This window comes from Heterodontus francisci, chromosome 32 (assembly GCF_036365525.1).
Source record: "Heterodontus francisci isolate sHetFra1 chromosome 32, sHetFra1.hap1, whole genome shotgun sequence".
Lineage (NCBI taxonomy): Eukaryota > Metazoa > Chordata > Chondrichthyes > Heterodontiformes > Heterodontidae > Heterodontus > Heterodontus francisci.
Window position 1 is genome coordinate 52,431,658 of NC_090402.1, and position 17,925 is coordinate 52,449,582.

Genomic DNA, 17,925 nt, shown 5'->3' on the forward strand with positions numbered 1-17,925 from the left:
TGGTTTTTACCCTGCCATTGCTCCCTCCATCCCCCACTTCTCTCTGCCCACTTCTGCTTCTGTTGTATGTTTAGTTTGTACGCTGCCACCTTAATACTTAGTTAGTTTAGCTCAGAGAGATTCTTAGTCTTTAGTACTTTGAACATTAACTCTTTATTACATTATAACTGTACAGCTTCACACAGGACTGTGTGACTCCTCTGCATCGCCCTCCACATCTTTCTCATGTAATTTTTAAAAATTCTTTCTTGGGATATGGGCACCGCTGGCAAGGACAGCATTTGTTGTCCATCCCTAATTGTCCTTGAACTGATTGGCTTGATAGGCCATTTTAGAGAGCAGTTAAGAGGGTAGGTAAGATTTTCTCCAAATCACCCTGAGTGATTCTGGAATCACCAATCTCTCGTCATATACCAGCAAATCATCCACAATGAAGACTGCATTCTATGTTCAAAGAGGATCATCCTCTTACCAATGAAATGCTGCTGCGGCCAGCCTTGCTTGCAATATTGTGAATAAAAATCTTGCAATTGAGCATGATGAATTTCTTGGAGTTTTTTTTAACTTGCCGGCCATTTGTGATGCCGTAAACTGAGAATATGACTCAATTTCATTAATAAAGTTAATATTCTGTTGTGTAGGATGGTTGACCGTAGCTCTGGACAATGTATCTGCTGTCATTTGTTCCTTTCCCTGTATGTATACCGTTTTATACATGAACTTCATTAACCTCAGCCGGAATATCTGGATTTGCGGAGGCATTCTAGCAAGTTCCTTTTCATTAGGTAAGGGAACTAGGGGTTTGTGGTCTGTCTTTATGACAACCTTTAAGCTGATAATATAATCTGAGAACTTCTCATAAGCCCACGTAACTGCAAGAGCTTCTTTCTTTATGATGGTGTACTTCATCTCAGTGTCAGACAATGCTCATGACGCATAATAAACCGGTCTTCGACTTCCATTTTGCTGCTCTTGGGAAAGGACTTCCCCTATCCCTGTAGATGAGGCGTCTGCTGTAATTGTGGTTGGAAGTGAAGGGTTATAATGCGGTAAGATAGTCAGTGAAATCAGCATCTCCTTGATCCTTTGAAATGCTTGCTTCTGATGTGCATCCCAGCATCATGCTTGAGCTTTTCTTAAAAGTTGTTGTAAAGGGTCAGTAACTTGCACAAGTTTGGGTAAAAATTTTGTCAACTGATTAACCATACCAAGGAATCATTGAAGATCTTGGACAGAAGTAGGAAGTGGGAATTCATTAATGGCTCTCGTCTTTTGCGGGTCTGTCATTATGCCGTTGCAACTGACAATATGTCCTAAAAAACGAATAGACATTTTTGAAATCTCACTTTTCATTAAGTGTTAGGCCTTCATCTTGTAGACGATTCAAAACCCCTCTATCCCTCAGGTCAGGTTCTTCATTGGATTCACCGTGAACTAAGATGTCTTCCATATGGTATGTTACACATTTAAGGCCCTGTAGAATGTTTGACATAGTTTTTTGGAATTTTTCCAATGCTGATGTGATACCGAACGGTAGACGGTTAAAACAAAATCTTCCAAACGGAGTAATGAAAGTTGTCAATAACCTTGACTTCTTATCCAATGGAACTTGCCAAAAGCCACTATTCGCATCAAGCTTTGTAAAGATGTAACTTTTGAATACGTTTGCCAAGATTTTGCACACTGAGGACATTGAATGAACTTCTGTTGCCACAGCCTTAATAAGTTGAGTAAGTCTACACAAATGCGAGGATTACCGTTAGGTTTAGGAACTGGAACCATTCCTGAACACCACTCTGTAAGTTCAATGATGGGAGAAATGACTTCCATCCTTGTCATCTCTTCTAACTTGCTTCATCAGTGGGTATGCTATCTTCCTAGGCATGAAAAGACATACTGGTTTAGCATCTTTTCTCAAAGTAATACTATGTTTTGTCCTCAGTCTCCCTGGACCAGTGAACAATTTTGGGAAGTCTTTTTGGAAGTGACTCCTGGATTCTTGTTGCTTAACTTCTTCCACTTATAAGATGAAGGTTAATACATGGTCTTCTACTTAAGAGAGAAAATTCCTGATTCCTTAGAACATACAGTGTTTCCAATATCTGTTTTTCCTTGTACTCGAGTGTTGCCTGTAGTCCTTAACTTTCAGTTCAACCCCTCCTGGGCCATGTAACTAAGTGTTGGTTGCAAGTAAATCGTTGATAACCACAACTCTTTGTCCAAGACCGGTACGCATACTCCAGTGTCCAGTTTAAAATTAGTGATATGTCCATTGACATATACATCTGCAGATCAAAATGCCTGATTAGGATCATTGATCTCACCAAGGAGGTTTACTGATTTCTCTCCTGATGGACATTGTTTAACTTCATTAACAATTCTATGCTTGAAGACTTTTTTTCTTTCAAACTCATGGGAGTAGAGATTTTTCTTTGGCACATTTTTCCATTGCCCTATTTTCTTACAGCGGAAGCATTTTGCTTTGTTTGCAGGACACTATTTGTGTCTGTGGGTCTTTTTGCGCCACAGTGCTGGCAGGGTTTCATAACGTCTTGCACTTTCCACCTCCCCAGTGTACTTTCTTTTCTGGTGGTTCTTTTACAGGCCTCTGACTAAGGAACTGTATTGGTGGATGGAGGTTTCCTGAACCAAGGTCTTTCTTCACCTCTCAGGATAGCACGGTTGTTCTTCTGGACCTCTGCCTTTCTCACCAGCTGAATAGCTTTGTCCAGAGTGAGGCCTTCTTTAGACTGCCATAAATCTGATAGGGATTCATCAGCAATACCTACTAATGCGGTCTCTTATTAATTGTGCTTTGAGATCTCCATATTTATGTCCTTCAATTAGTCTGTGAAGGTCGCTGATAAAAGCATCAAACGTTTCACCTGGTTTCTGGACCCTTCTGTTGAATCTCGCCCTTTCTAAAATCTTATTGCTCCACGGTTTGAAATAAGTATCAAAAACGTTTAAACTTTATCGAATTTGGTATAAGTCTCATTAATGCCTTGTCTTGCAATAACATCATCTGCCATTGCCCCAATAGAATACAGCGATATGTTAACTTGCTCTGATTCAGACTGGCTGTCTAATTTGGAAGCAATTCTATATCTCAAAAATCTTTATCGTCAGAATGATCAATTTTGAGTTTGATTTGGTCTTTCCATGTCCAAACCTCTCTGGTATTGTGAATTTAAGATCCATGACTTTGTATTTGGGTTACTTTCTCTTTTAAATTTTTCCCTCCAGAATCAGAGGTTTCCTGTGTTTTTCAGTTCCCTGCTGACTCCCGCTATGGTCACCGTTTCTCCCTGTGAAATCTTGCCGCTAGACTTGGGATTTATTTCTTCCTTATTTTACATGCAATTTTGTTGCATTTCTGCTATGCTCTGTTTCTTTCCTTCCTTTGGATATTGAGTATTTGCAGCCTCTTTTGTTTTTTCATTTTATTTCACTCGCTTCGGTCACCATGTGTAATAGCGCTGACCTTGGATTCGCTCTCACTAAGAACTTTGATTTTCGCGGTGCTGCCTGCCGAGTGCTGTTAGGAACAAATTTTTACCCTCTTTCAGGGTTTCTCACCAGCTTGGTTCTTCGACTCGAAGCCTGCGATCGCTGAACCGGATTTTTTTTACAGACTACCCGCCTCTGCAGTGCAGACTGAATGTCTCAACAAGCTGATTCCCCAACTCTCTGTGCCTCCTTCATTCATGAAGCAGCTCTGGAGCTTTTTCACAGCCTCTTCTCCAGTTCTGCAGTTTTGGCACTTTTTTCAGGTCAGCCCTCTTCAAAGTTTTACTTCAAATTCTTCTTCTGGGTGTTACATGATAAGAACTGCTGTTGTTCACAATCTCACCACTGTTCACCATTTTGTATGTTTGGTTTGTACGCTGCCACCTTAATACTTAGTTAGTCTAGTTTAGAGAGATTCCTTAGTCTTTAGTACTTTAAACATTAACTCTTTATTACGTTATAACTATGTACAGCTTCACACCAGTCTGTGTGACTCCTCTGCAGCCATGCTGCATCTCCCTCCAAGTCTTTCAGAGGTGATCTCTTACTTCATCATGGTGGGAAGTATTCTTTACACTTTCTCAACATTAACCCTTTCAGACACTTATACTACAGCTTCCTCCTCCTCTCCTCATCCCAATCCCGTCTCATTACCTCTTCTACTTTTCCATCCCTTCCTCCGCTCCCCTCCTAGCTATCTCCTTACCGTCACCCACCAGGTGTCCAATTATCTCTGCCCTTTAACCTTGTTTGACTTTATTACTGTCTTTGGTCTTGACTCCTCATGTATAACACCACAGGAGATTGACTAGTCTTATAATAATTCTGGGGGGATTTATCGTGTGCTTTCTGTGAGCATCAGACATGTTTCCTGTCACACTTTAGCTGTTAGACTTCAGAAGTCACACATGACGATATCCTCTCACTCATTATAGGAAACACCACAGTGAATGTACTAGAACTATTATAATGCTAACTTGGATATCTCAAACAAACAAGATACTGAATTTATACCATGCCTTTAATGCAGAAAAACATACCATGGCGGTAGCTGATATTAAGGAGATGGAAGTAGGTAGTCTTTGTGCTGGAGAGGCTATAGAGTCAGTGGCTCAGTCTGATAGTTTGCCAAGGTTGTGAATATTCAGAGTGACCAGGCCATGGAGAACAGTCGATATTCGTGGCAGATTCAAGATGGTGGCTACGATCTTCCCAATTTTGCGGCTCATTGCAGGATTGGATGTCAGACAGACAGTCTTTCAATAGCCGAATAGCCCAGATCTTCAACACCAGATCCAGACTCATTGCTCATTTCTGCACTTCTCTTCATGCTTGGACATGTCATTTGTGTTTCAGTGAGCAAAACTGCACTCAATGCAGAAGTATGAGCAGACTCTACAGATTGATCATGACATCCTCTCATGATGCACCTGGATGAGTGAAGTGGGATAAGCCACATAATCTTCATCATCCCTAATATTCTTGTGAACATTTCATTTTTCCTTCAAGAGATACTCTTATCCTAACTTCTAGACTGGTCCTTTCTCTGTATTACAGAGATCAGTTTTGGCAAATCAGACATTAGCCTATATTTTGTGTTTGGGTGCAAACACTACAAAAATAATGGAGTGTAATTTGTTCCACCAAACAGCAAGGGCACAATTCCTGTCAAATTGGAATGCAAACTGTATTACATAAGGGCCACACTTGCCATCAAGAATGCCAACCAATAGAAATATTTGTGCTACTACTGCACATGAAGGGGCAACACGTGAAAAAGTGTAAATTACATCAGCTCTAAACGGTGTTCAGCAGAAGATGTCTGGTAAGCTGGCAGAATGAATGAGAATCTCCAGGTTCAGTTATGTGACAATGGAAGTGCTTCTTCCTTATGTTAAACAGAGCAGTGAGGCACTGTTTGTGTAACTGAGACAACGTTCCACAAGGAAAGGCTCACAGTGCATCAGTGGCAAGCAGGGCTAGGGCAATCAATACCAATGCCACAGTGCTGCAAACCATTTAATTGAAAAGTATGAGTCACTCCTCTTAGTAGATCTGGCAAGATTAAACCTGCATTGAATGAAGAATATTTGCAACCTTCAATCAACTCCTTCACTGTGTTGATATACTTCAGTAATTCACCATTATTGATTGCCCAAGGGATATTGCAGGGACCTTTACACCCACTGTATTTATCTGCACATATTCTGTTGCTCATATTTTATGTGCTTTCACCCCACTGACTGCCTCACATAGTATGTAATTGCTTGGTTCATTCACCTGTTATCACCCTCCTTATGTTCTCATTAGCCATCCTCGACTGTAACTAACAACTGAATATATCAACAAATTCCTCACATAAGCTGTTCACCATTTTCTTCAGTGGTCTAGAATAAATTAAATCAGCTCCTGTAACTTCATTGGGTTTAACCAATATGACCTCATTGGTTACTTCCAAATTACTAACTTTATCTAGACACTTACCCTGTAAAACTGGAGTTGTCCCACTGCCTTCAGAAGTGAAAACAGAGGTAAAATATCAATTTAGCTGATCAGTCATTTTCTTGTCATTTGTAATCTGTGCTGACATATCTTCTGAAGATTCTGTCTGTTGATTCATTGGTTTCTCCTAATACCTTGCTGATACCTTACTATTTTTCATCGTCCTTTTTTAAAACGCCATGTTTTGTTTTCATTAGTTTTCATTAACTGCTGAGCAGCTTCATACCTGATGGTGTTCAGTGGGAGTTCTAATTAGGATACTGGTGAATCAGACAATGTATATGTGGGGCTAATGTATATCAAAGTGTTACATTGAAGGGTTATTATATGTCACAGTGTTAGATTTTAGTGAAACCTTTCTGTGCACAAATTGGTTACTGTATTTCTCTATGTTACAACTGTGACTAATCTTCAAAAGCACTTAATTGTCATAAAGTGAAACAATGTTTTGAGGTCATGAAAGATGCAATAAAATGCAAGTTGTTTCTTTCCATATTAGCTATTAGTAATTAATGTTGAAACGTTATTTTTTTTTTATTATTTAAGCAATTGCCATAACTGGTTTGCTTCTGTCTGATGATCCTGGTATTGATTTCTAGACATTATGGAGCAGAGAAAGATCAAGGCAAGACAATTTCTTCCCACGTTCTCATTTCTCACTCCTATCTCCCATTTTCATGTCATCCTGCACAGGGAGCAAAGAGCAGTACTTTTGGAGTGTGGGTAAAAGGCAAATATGCATGTATTAAATTCTTTTTAGGACAGCATTGCCTATTGCACTCATTCCAGTGGGCACTTTGCAGCTAGAGCACTGCTAAGACACATCAGTCACCTAAGGTGGCTGACTCTTTTCATTGAATCATTGAATGGTTAGAGTGCAGAAGGAGGCTATTCGGCCTGTCGTGTCCAAGCTGGCTCTCTGCAAGAGCAACTCACCTACTCCCACTCCCTGCCTTTTCCCCATAGCTCTGCAATTTCTTTCTCTTCAGATAATTGTCTCATTCTCTTTTGAAAGCCACAGTTGAACTTGCCTCGACGACACTCTCAAGCAGTGCAAATCTTAACCACTCGCTGCGTAAAAAAGTTTTTCTTCATGTTGCCATTGCTTCTTTGGCCAATCACCTTAAATAGGTGCCCTCTTTTTCTTGATCCTTCTGCTAATGGGAACAGTTTCTCCTTATCTACTTTGTCTAGGTCCCTCTTGATTTTGAATACCACTACAAAATCTCTTCATCTTCTCTGCTCCAAGAAGAACAGTCCCAGCTTCTCCAATCTATCCACGTAATTGAAGGCCCTCATTCCTGGAGCCATTCTTGTGAATCTTTTCTGCACCCACTCTAAGGCCTTCAAATCCTTCCTAAAGTGTGGTGACCCGAACTGGACACAATACTCCAGTTGAAGCCAAACCAATATCTTATAAGGTTTATCATAACTTCTTTACTTTTACTATGCCCCTACTTAGATAGCCTAGGATCCCGTATGCTTTATTAACTGCTTTCTAAGCCTGTCCTGCCATCTTTAAAGATTTGTGCACATATATCCCCAGGTCCCTCTCCTCCTGTACCCACTTTAGAATTGTACCCTTTGTTTTATATTGCCACTCATTCTTCCTACTAAAAAGAATCACTTCACACTTCTTTGCATTAAATTTCATCTGTCACCTATCCGTCTATTTCACCAGCCTGTCTATGTCCTCTTGAAGTTTATCACAATCCTCCTCACAGTTCACAATACTTTCAAGTTTTGTATCATCTGCAAATTTTGAAATTGTGCCCTGTACACCAAGGTCTAGGTCATTGATATATATCAGGAAAAGTAGGGGCCCTAACACTGTCCCCAGTCCGAAAAACAACTATTCACCACTACTCAGCCAAATTCATACAACTTGAAGGCCTAATAAGCCTAGCACACAAATTATGTGTATGTTCTCCTCCCTTTTCGGTTTTTGTCCTGCTAAGCATCACAGACACATTGCAGGCCTCAACCCTCTGTGCCTTATTTTCCAAGCATGGCATTAAGACTGCCTTTATTGTCTTTTTGGCCCCATGATGTTCCAGAGAGTGTTATCATAAGGCATCATTGCAGTTTGTTGTAAACTGATTTTAGTAGTTGGTTTCTTATCATCCAACATGCTCATTTTTATTTCTAGAACTGACAATCAAGTTAATCAACAGAGGTGAGGAATTCATATTTTGTTTTTTTGACCAGATTTTGCTGTAGTAGGGCATCTAATAGCATCTGCCATTTGTTAAACTTTCCCCTGCACGTTTCAGATCAAAGCATGTGTGCCCAAAAAGTTACTGAAAGTGCAAGCTGATAACGGTGCAGCGAGGGAAACAGGGCATCTGGCATCTGAGTGATAGGGCAACCTAAAGGTTACCTCCTGAACCAAAGAGATTAAGTGATTGGGGAAATAAGCAGTGGAAGGACTGAGAAGGAGGGTGAATTAAAGGGGGTGGATTCAATGTGAAATCAAGTACAGAAAGAGAGTGAAAGAAATATTAGAGTGAGAGAGAAAAAAAGACAGAAAGGAAAAGAAGTAAAGAATATTTTAAATGTTTTAAATCTCCGTGAAAAATTCAAACCTGAAGGAATGAGACTCCACACTAGGAATAGTTAAGCTTCAGTGCCAGAGAGGTTGATTGGCAGTAACTAACAATTATGACATAGTTAAAGGATAACTTATGCTGCTAGTCACCAGCCCTAACAATCTGTGCTGTGCTTAGCTCGTGTCTACCTCACAAAAGCAACAACTTCATGACATTCATTGACTTTCAATGGTGAGGCAGGCTAACAGCGGAGTGGCATAACTTGAACAGCAACCTTTGGAAATTTGCAACTAACTATGCATCTGCTTGTCCCTTGAAGTTGCTGTGCCATTTATCCATAAATAACATTGAGTCTCATTGGCCTCAGAATTATTTTGACAGCAGATTCTCTGCCGTTCTCTTAGTTTCTTACTTTGCACTCTCTTTTCTCAATGCCTCCTCTAGTTTGGATGTCAGTCTTCATAATATGCTGTGAATTTTAGTACTAACTAGGATTAGTAACTGGTTTGCTTTTGTTATAAGAAACAAAGAAGCAAGGAAAGACTTGAAAAATTGGGCCGTTTTCATTACAGTGGAAGGGATTATTGAGTTAATTTGATTGGGCTGTTTAAAGTTATGTAGAGATTGGGCAGCTGAGGATACTAGAATGTGGAGACATAGATATAAAATTAAATATAAAGATGAAGGACAGAAAGTCGGAGAAACCTTTTTACACAGACATGGATCCCAGTACCAATGTTATTGACTGAAACAGATGCAAGTTTTATGCCGGGGTAGCAAATTAGAAATTTAACCCAGTGATTCTTCACTTGGCTCCTTGATTCCCAGAAAATGAGCCTATTCCTCTACTGTCTTGTTTGTTGCAACTTTTTTATAGCACTGATGACCTGCTTCTGAGGAATTCCTTCAACTATTAACACACTCCTATGGTCGTCTGTAATTAACACACTCATGGGTTATCCCTGGGGACAGTGTTAACTCCCCAAAGGAAAACAGCTGGTGTTGAATATGCTGTTCAGTTACAGCCTGATTGGACTGAGCTGAGAATATTTAGGATACTTTGGTGCATCAGATAATGTTTGTGGTAAGAGGTGATATCGCACAGTAATGATATTGGATAATGAGAGGTCAGCTCACTTGTAAAATTTGCTTGCACTCTGAATATATCTGTCACAAGGTGTTTGATTAAGTACCACATCGGAGACTGTTTAGCAGAATTCAAACCAATGGTCAGTGGCAGCGTGGCTGTGACATTGCCTACAATTACTTATCAGACTGAAAGGAAGTATACAGTGGGATCCTCAGTGGTTGGTATTGGGAATTTTGATATATATTAATGACTTGGACTTGGGGATACAGGGCATAATTTTAAAGTTTTCAGCTAACAAAACCCTTGGAAATGTAGTAAACAGTGAGCAGAATAGAACAGACTTCAGGAGACCATAGACAGAATGGTGAAATAGGCAGACATATGGCAGATGGAATTTCTTGCAGAGATGTGCAAAGTTATCCTTTTGGAAGGAAAAATGAGGAGAGGTAATATAAACTAAATAATACAATTTTAAAGGGATGCAAGGACAGAGCGACCTGGGGTTCACACATACAAATCTTTGAAGGTGGCAGAACAAGTTGATTAGTTTGTCAAAAGGCATTTGGGATCTTTGGCTTTATAGAGACCTAGGGCTGGATTTTAAGAGCTCACCACCAACCTCAGTGAGTTCAAAAAATGACGGACCTGCGGGCTGCACACCAAAGAGCCGCTGCAATCTCCCGCGCATGGCTTATTTAAATGGCCAGGGTGGCCCGCCACCGCACCCCCACCAACACCACCCATCAATCACCTAGAGGGGTTGGGAAGTCTGTTGCCGGCAAAGGTCCCATTTTTAAAGGGCAGCCAGCCTGCCAGCATATTAAAATTTTTAAAGAAATAATCCCCCAAAAATAAATTTATAATGCCCCTTTCCCACACCCCCAATAACAATTACAGTAATGATTTTCCCTTTCCCCCCACAAAACACTTACCTGTTAGATCTGACCTCCTGTTAGATCTGATTTTTCCCACCTAAACTGCACAAAGTTTAAAGATCAACCGTCCCACCATCCTCTACACCCGTTACATTTACTTGACCCCGTTCCCCCTACCCACCCCCGCACTGAAAATCTTACCTCCTCCCCCCTCCCCATCAGCGTGACACCGCGTTTTCCCGGACAGGCATTTGAAGGCATGGGAGAGCTGGCCCCTGCACCAAAGATCGCAGTGGGCCCTCAAGATCATAGCTAAGTCTATTTAAATGTATTCATTTTATTTATTTGAATATTTTAATTGAGGTCCTGTCGCCCAGCAGTGGGAGACCGCCATGGATCCTCGCTGCCGGCAGGAGGATCGGTCCGGGCCCTCACAGCATCAAGATCCGTGGTGGGCCTCATCCGGAGACATCTTCAGGCCTCCTCCCCCGCCCCGCCACGGAACCCAACCCCTGGGGAAGGACAAAATCCAGCCCATAAGGTACAAAAGCAAGGAAGTTACCTTTAGAAATCACTGGTTAGACCTCAGCTAGAGTATTAATCCAAGTCTAGGCACAACACTTTTGGAAGGCTGGCAAGGTTTTGGCAACTGTACAGAGGAGATTGACCATAGTAGGAATGGTACAAAGGATGAAGGACATCAGTTATGTAGAGAGACTAGAGAAGCTGGAATTATTCTGTTTAGAGTTGGAATAGAGCTGTTCTTTTTTTTATTCATTCATGGGATGTGGGCCTCGCTGGCCAGGCCAGCATTTATTGCCCATCCCTAATTTCCCTTGAGAAGGTGGTGGTGAGCTGCCTTCTTGAACTGCTGCAGTCCATTTGGGGTAGGTATGCTGTTAGGGAGGGAGTTCCAGGATTTTGACCCAGCGACAGTGAAGGAACGGCGATATAGTTCCAAGTCAGGATGGTGTGTGACTTAGAGGGGAACTTGCAGGTGGTGGTGTTCCCATGTATTTGCTTCTCTTGTCCTTCTAGTTGGTAGAGGTCGCGGGCTTTGGAAGGTGCTGTCGAAGGAGCCTTGGTGCATTGCTGCAGTGCATCTTGTAGATGGTACACACTGCTGCCACTGTGCGTCGGTGGTGGAGGGAGTGAATGTTTGTAGATGGGGTGCCAATCAAGCAAGCTGCTTTGTCCTGGATGGTGTCGAGCTTCTTGAGTGTTCTTGGAGCTGCACCCATCCAGGCAAGTGGAGAGTATTCCATCACACTCCTGACTTGTGTCTTGTAGATGGTGGACAGGGTTTGGGGAGTCAGGAGGTGAGTTACTCTCCTCAGGATTCCCAGCCTCTGACCTGCTCTTGTAGCCACGGTATTTATATGGCTACTCCAGTTCAGTTTCTGGTCAAAAGTAGCCCCTAGGAGTTGATAGTGGGGGATTCAGTGATGGTAATGCCATTGAATGTCAAGGGAATGTGGTTAGATTCTCTCTTGTTGGAGATGGTCATTGCCTGGCACTTGTGTGGCACGAATGTTACTTGCCACTTATGAGCCCAAGCCTGGATATTGTCCAGGTCTTGCTGCATTTCTGCACGGGCTGCTTCAGTATCTGAGGAGTCATCAATGGTGCTGAACGTTGTGCAATCATCAGCGAACATCCCCACTTCTGACTTTATGATTGAAGGAAGGTCATTGATGAAGCAGCTGAAGATGGTTGGGCCTAGGACACTACCCTGAGGAACCCCTGCAGTGATGTCCTGGAGCTCAGATGATTGACCTCCAAAGAACCGCAGCCATTTTCCTTTGCGCTAGATATGTCTCCAGCCAATGGAGGGTTTTCCCCCTGACTCCCATTGACCTCAGTTTTGCTCGGGCTCCTTGATGCCATACTCGGTCAAATGCTGCCTTGATGTCAAGGGCAGTCACTCTCACCTCACCTCTTGAGTTCAGTTCTTTTGTCCATGTTTGAACCAAGGCTGTGATGAGGTCAGGAAATGAGTGGCCCTGGCGGAACCCAAACTGAGCGTCACTGAGCAGGTTATTGCTAAGCAAGTGCCGCTTGATGGCACTGTTGATGACACCTTCTATCACTTTACTGATGATTGAGAGTAGGCTGATGGGGCGGTAATTGGCCGGGTTGGACTTGTCCTGCTTTTTGTGTACAGGACATACCTGGGCAATTTTCCACATTGCAGGGTAAATGCCAGTGTTGTAGCTGTACTGGAACAGCTTGGCTAGGGCTAGAGGGGCAAGATCTGGAGCACAGGTCTTCAGTACTATTGCCGGAATATTGTCAGGGCCCATAGCTTTTGCAGTATCCAGTGCCTTCAGTTGTTTCTTGATATCATGCGGAGTGAATCGAATTGGCTGAAGTCTCGCATCTGTGATGCTGGGGGCTTCAGGAGGAGGCCGAGATGGATCATCAACTCGGCACTTCTGGCTGAAGATTGTTGCAAATTCTTCAGCTTTATCTTTCGCGCTGATGTGCTGGGCTCCCCCATCTTTGAGGATGGGGATATTTGTGGAGCCACCTCCTCCAGTTAGTTGTTTAATTGTCCACCACCATTCACGGCTGGATGTGGCAGGACTGCAGAGCTTAGATCTGATCTGTTGGTTATGGGATCGCTTAGCTCTGTCTATCGCATGCTGCTTACGCAGTTTGGCATGCAGATAGTCCTGTGTTGTAGTTTCACCAGGTTGACACCTCATTTTGAGGTATGTCTGGTGCTGCTCCTGGCATGCCCTCCTGCACTCTTCATCGAACCAGGGTCGGTCTCCTGCCTTGATGGTAATGGTAGAGTGGGGGATATGCCGTGCCATGAGGTTACAGATTGTGGTTGAGTACAATTCTGCTGCTGCTGATGGCCCACAGCGCCTCATGGATGCCCAGTTTTGCATTGCTAGATCTGTTTGAAATCTATCCCATTTAGCACGGTGATAGTGCCACACAACACGATGGACGGTATCCTCAATGTGAAGGCGGGACTTCATCTCCACAAGGACCGTGCGGTGGTCACTCCTACCAATGGACAGAAGCATCTGCGGCAGGCAGATTGGTGAGGACGAGGTCAAGTATGTTTTTCCCTCGTGTTGGTTCCCCCACCACCTGCCGCAGACCCAGTCTAGCAGCTATGTCCTTTAGGACCCGGCCAGCTCGGTCAGTAGTGGTGCTAACGAGCCACTCTTGGTGATGGACATTGAAGTCCCCCACCCAGAGTACATTTTGTGCCCTTGCCACCCTCAGCTGAGGGAGGGCGATAGGTGGCAATCAGTAGGAGGTTACCTTGCCCATGTTTGACCTAATGCCATGAGACTTCATGGGGTCCGGAGTCGATGTTGAGGACTCCCAGGGCAACTCCCTCCCTACTGTATACCACTGTCCCGCCACCTCTGCTGGGTCTGTTCAAAATTATGAGTGGTTTTGATCGGATAGGCAGAAATTGTTTCCATTAGCATGAAAGTCAGTAACCAGAGCACACAAATTTAATATAATTTGCAAAAAAAAACTAGGTGGGAGATGAGAAATATTTTTGTCGCAAGTGGTTGTGATCTGGAATGCAATACCTGAAAGTGTGATGGATTGAATCATCACTTTCAAAAGGAATTTGTATATATATACTTCAAAAGAAGTAATTTGCAGGGCTACAGGGGACGAGCAGGGGTGTGATACTAATTGGATAGTTCTTAAAGGAGCTGACGCAGGCACGATGGGCTGAATGGCCTTACTCTGTACTGTAAAATTATATGAATATGCCAGCCGCCTGTGAAGGACTCTTGCTGCCTATCGTGCATTGGGCACTATCTTCCCCTGCAGTGAGGCACACTGGGCAGCGTAGACACAGGGAGCAAAGAGTAGGGATTTAGATTTTATGGTGACATCGGCTATCTTACTCATTCCAATGAGAACTTTGCAGCTAGAGTGGTGCTGATACATATCTGTTCTGCTGTGGGCTGTCTTGACTCATATAAGTAAACTTTGGGGACCTAATAAGCCCAACACACAAATTGTATGCATGTCTCCTCCCTTTTTGGGCCTGCTGAGCATCACAGGCACATTGTAGGCCTCAAACCTCTGTGCCCCATTTTCCAGGGATGGTTCTAATCTGCCTGGCATTGCCTGTTCGGCCCCATTATATACCAGAGAGTATCATAATGAGATGTCATCCTCAAGTTCAAATCCCTTCATAGCCTTGCCTCTCCCTCTCTGCAACCTGCCCCAGCCTTAAAACACCATCAGATCTCTTTGCTGCTCCAATACTCTTGCACATTCCCAATTCTCATCACTGCACCATTGAAGGCCTTACTTCAGCTGCCTGGACCCTACATTTTGGAATACCCAGCCTAAACCTGTCCTCCTCTATCTTACTCTCCTCCTTTAAGTTGCTGCTTTAAACCTCCCTTTATGAGTAAAAGTTTGGTCACCTGTCCTAAAATCCTTTTACGTGGCTTAGTGTCAAATGCTTGTCTGATAACGTTTCTGTGAAGCACCATGGGATGTTTTTATTGCATTAAAGGTGCTGTATAAGTGCAAGTTGTTGTTTGCTATAAACTGATTTCAACAGGTGGTTTGTTCCCACCTAATTTGCTATTTTGTTCTTTCTAGATGTGACAATTATGTTCATGAACAGAGGTGAGATATTTCCCTTTGCTTTCTTATTTTCTCATTTCCACTCCCTTTTACCAATTACTCCTCTATTTGAGAGGTCAGTCTTCATTAACGTACTGCAAATTTTTGCATTAACTAACTTGGAAATTGGGGATAGTGCATGCAGGTGGAGTTCAGGTAGAAGATCAGCCACGATCGGACTGAATGGCGGAGCAGGCACGAATGGCTGAATAACCTACTGAGGCTCTTATTCCTTATATTCTTATGCAGATGCATCAGGAATACAAAGTGGGTTTGCTCTCAGTATTAAAAAACACAAATACAAAGAAAGACATAAAAAATTGGGACTGCATTCATTGGAACAGAGCATTATTTGGTGATTTGATTAAGGTTTAAAACTGGACAGATTAGAAAGAATCAGACTGATTCCTGAAACTGAGGGGACTGGAATGGGGGCTTAGATATATGATTAAATGTAAGAAATAAAGGACGGATAGTAGGAGAAATCTTTTTTGCACAGAGGACTGTGAGGCTGTGGAAGCAGAGACAGTGGCAACATTTAAGAATACATTAGGCATGTGATTGAAGGAAAGGGGGATGAAGGGTTCTGGGACCAGGGCATGCACATGGGATTAGGAATACTGCTCATGGAGGATAAACACCACGGACTGGTTGAGTTGAATTTATTTTTTATGTTCTAATTTCTATGTAATTCTTGTCTGACAATACTAATTTTAATTTCTAGGATTTTCAATGAAGAGGATATTTTAAAGTAAGATATTTTTCTGAGTTTATTTCCTAATTATTTTCCCATTTCTCAATCCATTCTCCAGTTGCATGCACTTCCTTGTGTCGTTTATCAGCAGTTCAGTCTCATGTTGCCCTGTGAATTGCTCAGACAGTGATGCTGATCCTCCATTTTGCTCCCTGGTTCCAACAGCATTGAGCTTGTCATTTTCCTGTGTGAGAATGGGAGTCAGGGAGCCTGGAGGTCGGGGCAGTTGCAGGGAGGGAATACATTGGATTACATACATAGGATATACGGCACATAAACAGGCCATTCAGTCCAACAAGTCCATGCTGACGTTTATGCTGTACTCGAACCTCCTCCCTTCTTTCCTCATCTAAATCTATCATCGTAACCCTCTATTCCCTTCTCCCTCATATGCTTATCTACCTTACCCTTAAAGGCATATATATTAGTCGCTTCAACCGCTCCCTGTGATGGTGAGTTCCACATTCTCACCACTCTTTGGATAAAGAAGTTTCTTCTGAATTCCCTACTGGAGTTCTTGGAAACAAACTTATATTGATGACCGCTTGTTATGTTGTTTCCCACAAGTGGAAACATTCCGTATCCACTCTATCTAAACCTTTCATAATTTTAATGACCTCTATTAGGTCACCTCATGGTCTTTTTTCTTCAAGTGAAAAGAGACCCTGCAAGTTCATCCTTTCCTGATACGTATAGTATTATGATCCCCGTAGAGATCAACAAACCAAAAAAAAAACGAATTTACCGAACGACGCCAATAAAAAAAATGGACAAGATTTCACTTTTATAATTTTTGCTGTAACAATCAAACCAAAATCAACATAAATTATCCAACAAATGACAGTCAATATATGTATCACAAACGACTTCTTAACTATCAGATACAACAAAGATAGATCTCACGGATTTACTGGGCAGCCCACTCAGTGTACATGGCACCAATTACAGCTACAAAGTTCTTCAAAGCTCCGAACTTCCTCAGGTAGATTTCCAGCTCATTTTTTCGAAGATACAGCGACTGATTCTCATCCGACAGGAGTTCCCCTTCAACCCAAACTCCACGGGTAAGGTCTCCACCAAAACATGCACTACTCCAGAACCTTCTAAGCTCTGCTCATGACAGTCTCGATTGGGTGGACCCACCAATATTACCTTTATCCAAGCCATTCAGTGACAACCTTGTGCACTGTATGGCCGGGTTTGGTTAATCAGTTACCTTAAATAACAAAAACAGCTCCTGGATCCAGCCTTCACTTTCTTTAGCTCACCTGCACTCCCTGCTGCATGATCTGAGCTGGGATGACTCTAACTTTTAATCTGATTCCAACCAGTTTCTGTTTCCCCAGAAACCTAAAATTTTAGTTTCCCTGTTAGTTAGGGTCTGTCTCAAAAAAACAAGCTTTGAAATTGAGGACCTGCAGCTAACAGAAAATTTGACAAGTCATCTGTTCACACAACAGCTCGCACATGCTCCCCCACCAGTCCCACGATCCGCGGATTCCATCACACCTCCTCTCCACCCCTTGGCAAAAATAAAGCTTTACCATAGTAAAGTATTCTTTACAACAGTTTAAAAATACAGCAAGTTCTTAACATCAAAATGTTATAACTACTAGATTATTACATGCCATACAAGTAATATTTTCATATTCCACAATTGTATATATTGGGCTGGATTTTACCTTAGAACATAGAACATAGAACATTACAGCGCAGTACAGGCCCTTCAGCCCTCGATGTTGCGCCGACCTGTGAAACCATCTGACCTACACTATTCCATTTTCATCCATATGACTATCCAATGACCACTTAAATGCCCTTAAAGTTGGCAAGTCTACTACTGTTGCAGGCAGGGCGTTCCACGCCCCTACTACTCTCTGTGTAAAGAAACTACCTCTGACATCTGTCCTATATCTATCACCCCTCAACTTAAAGCTATGTCCCCTCGTGTTTGCCATCACTATCCACCCTGTCCAGCCCTCTGATTATCTTATATGTCTCTATTAAGTCACCTCTTCT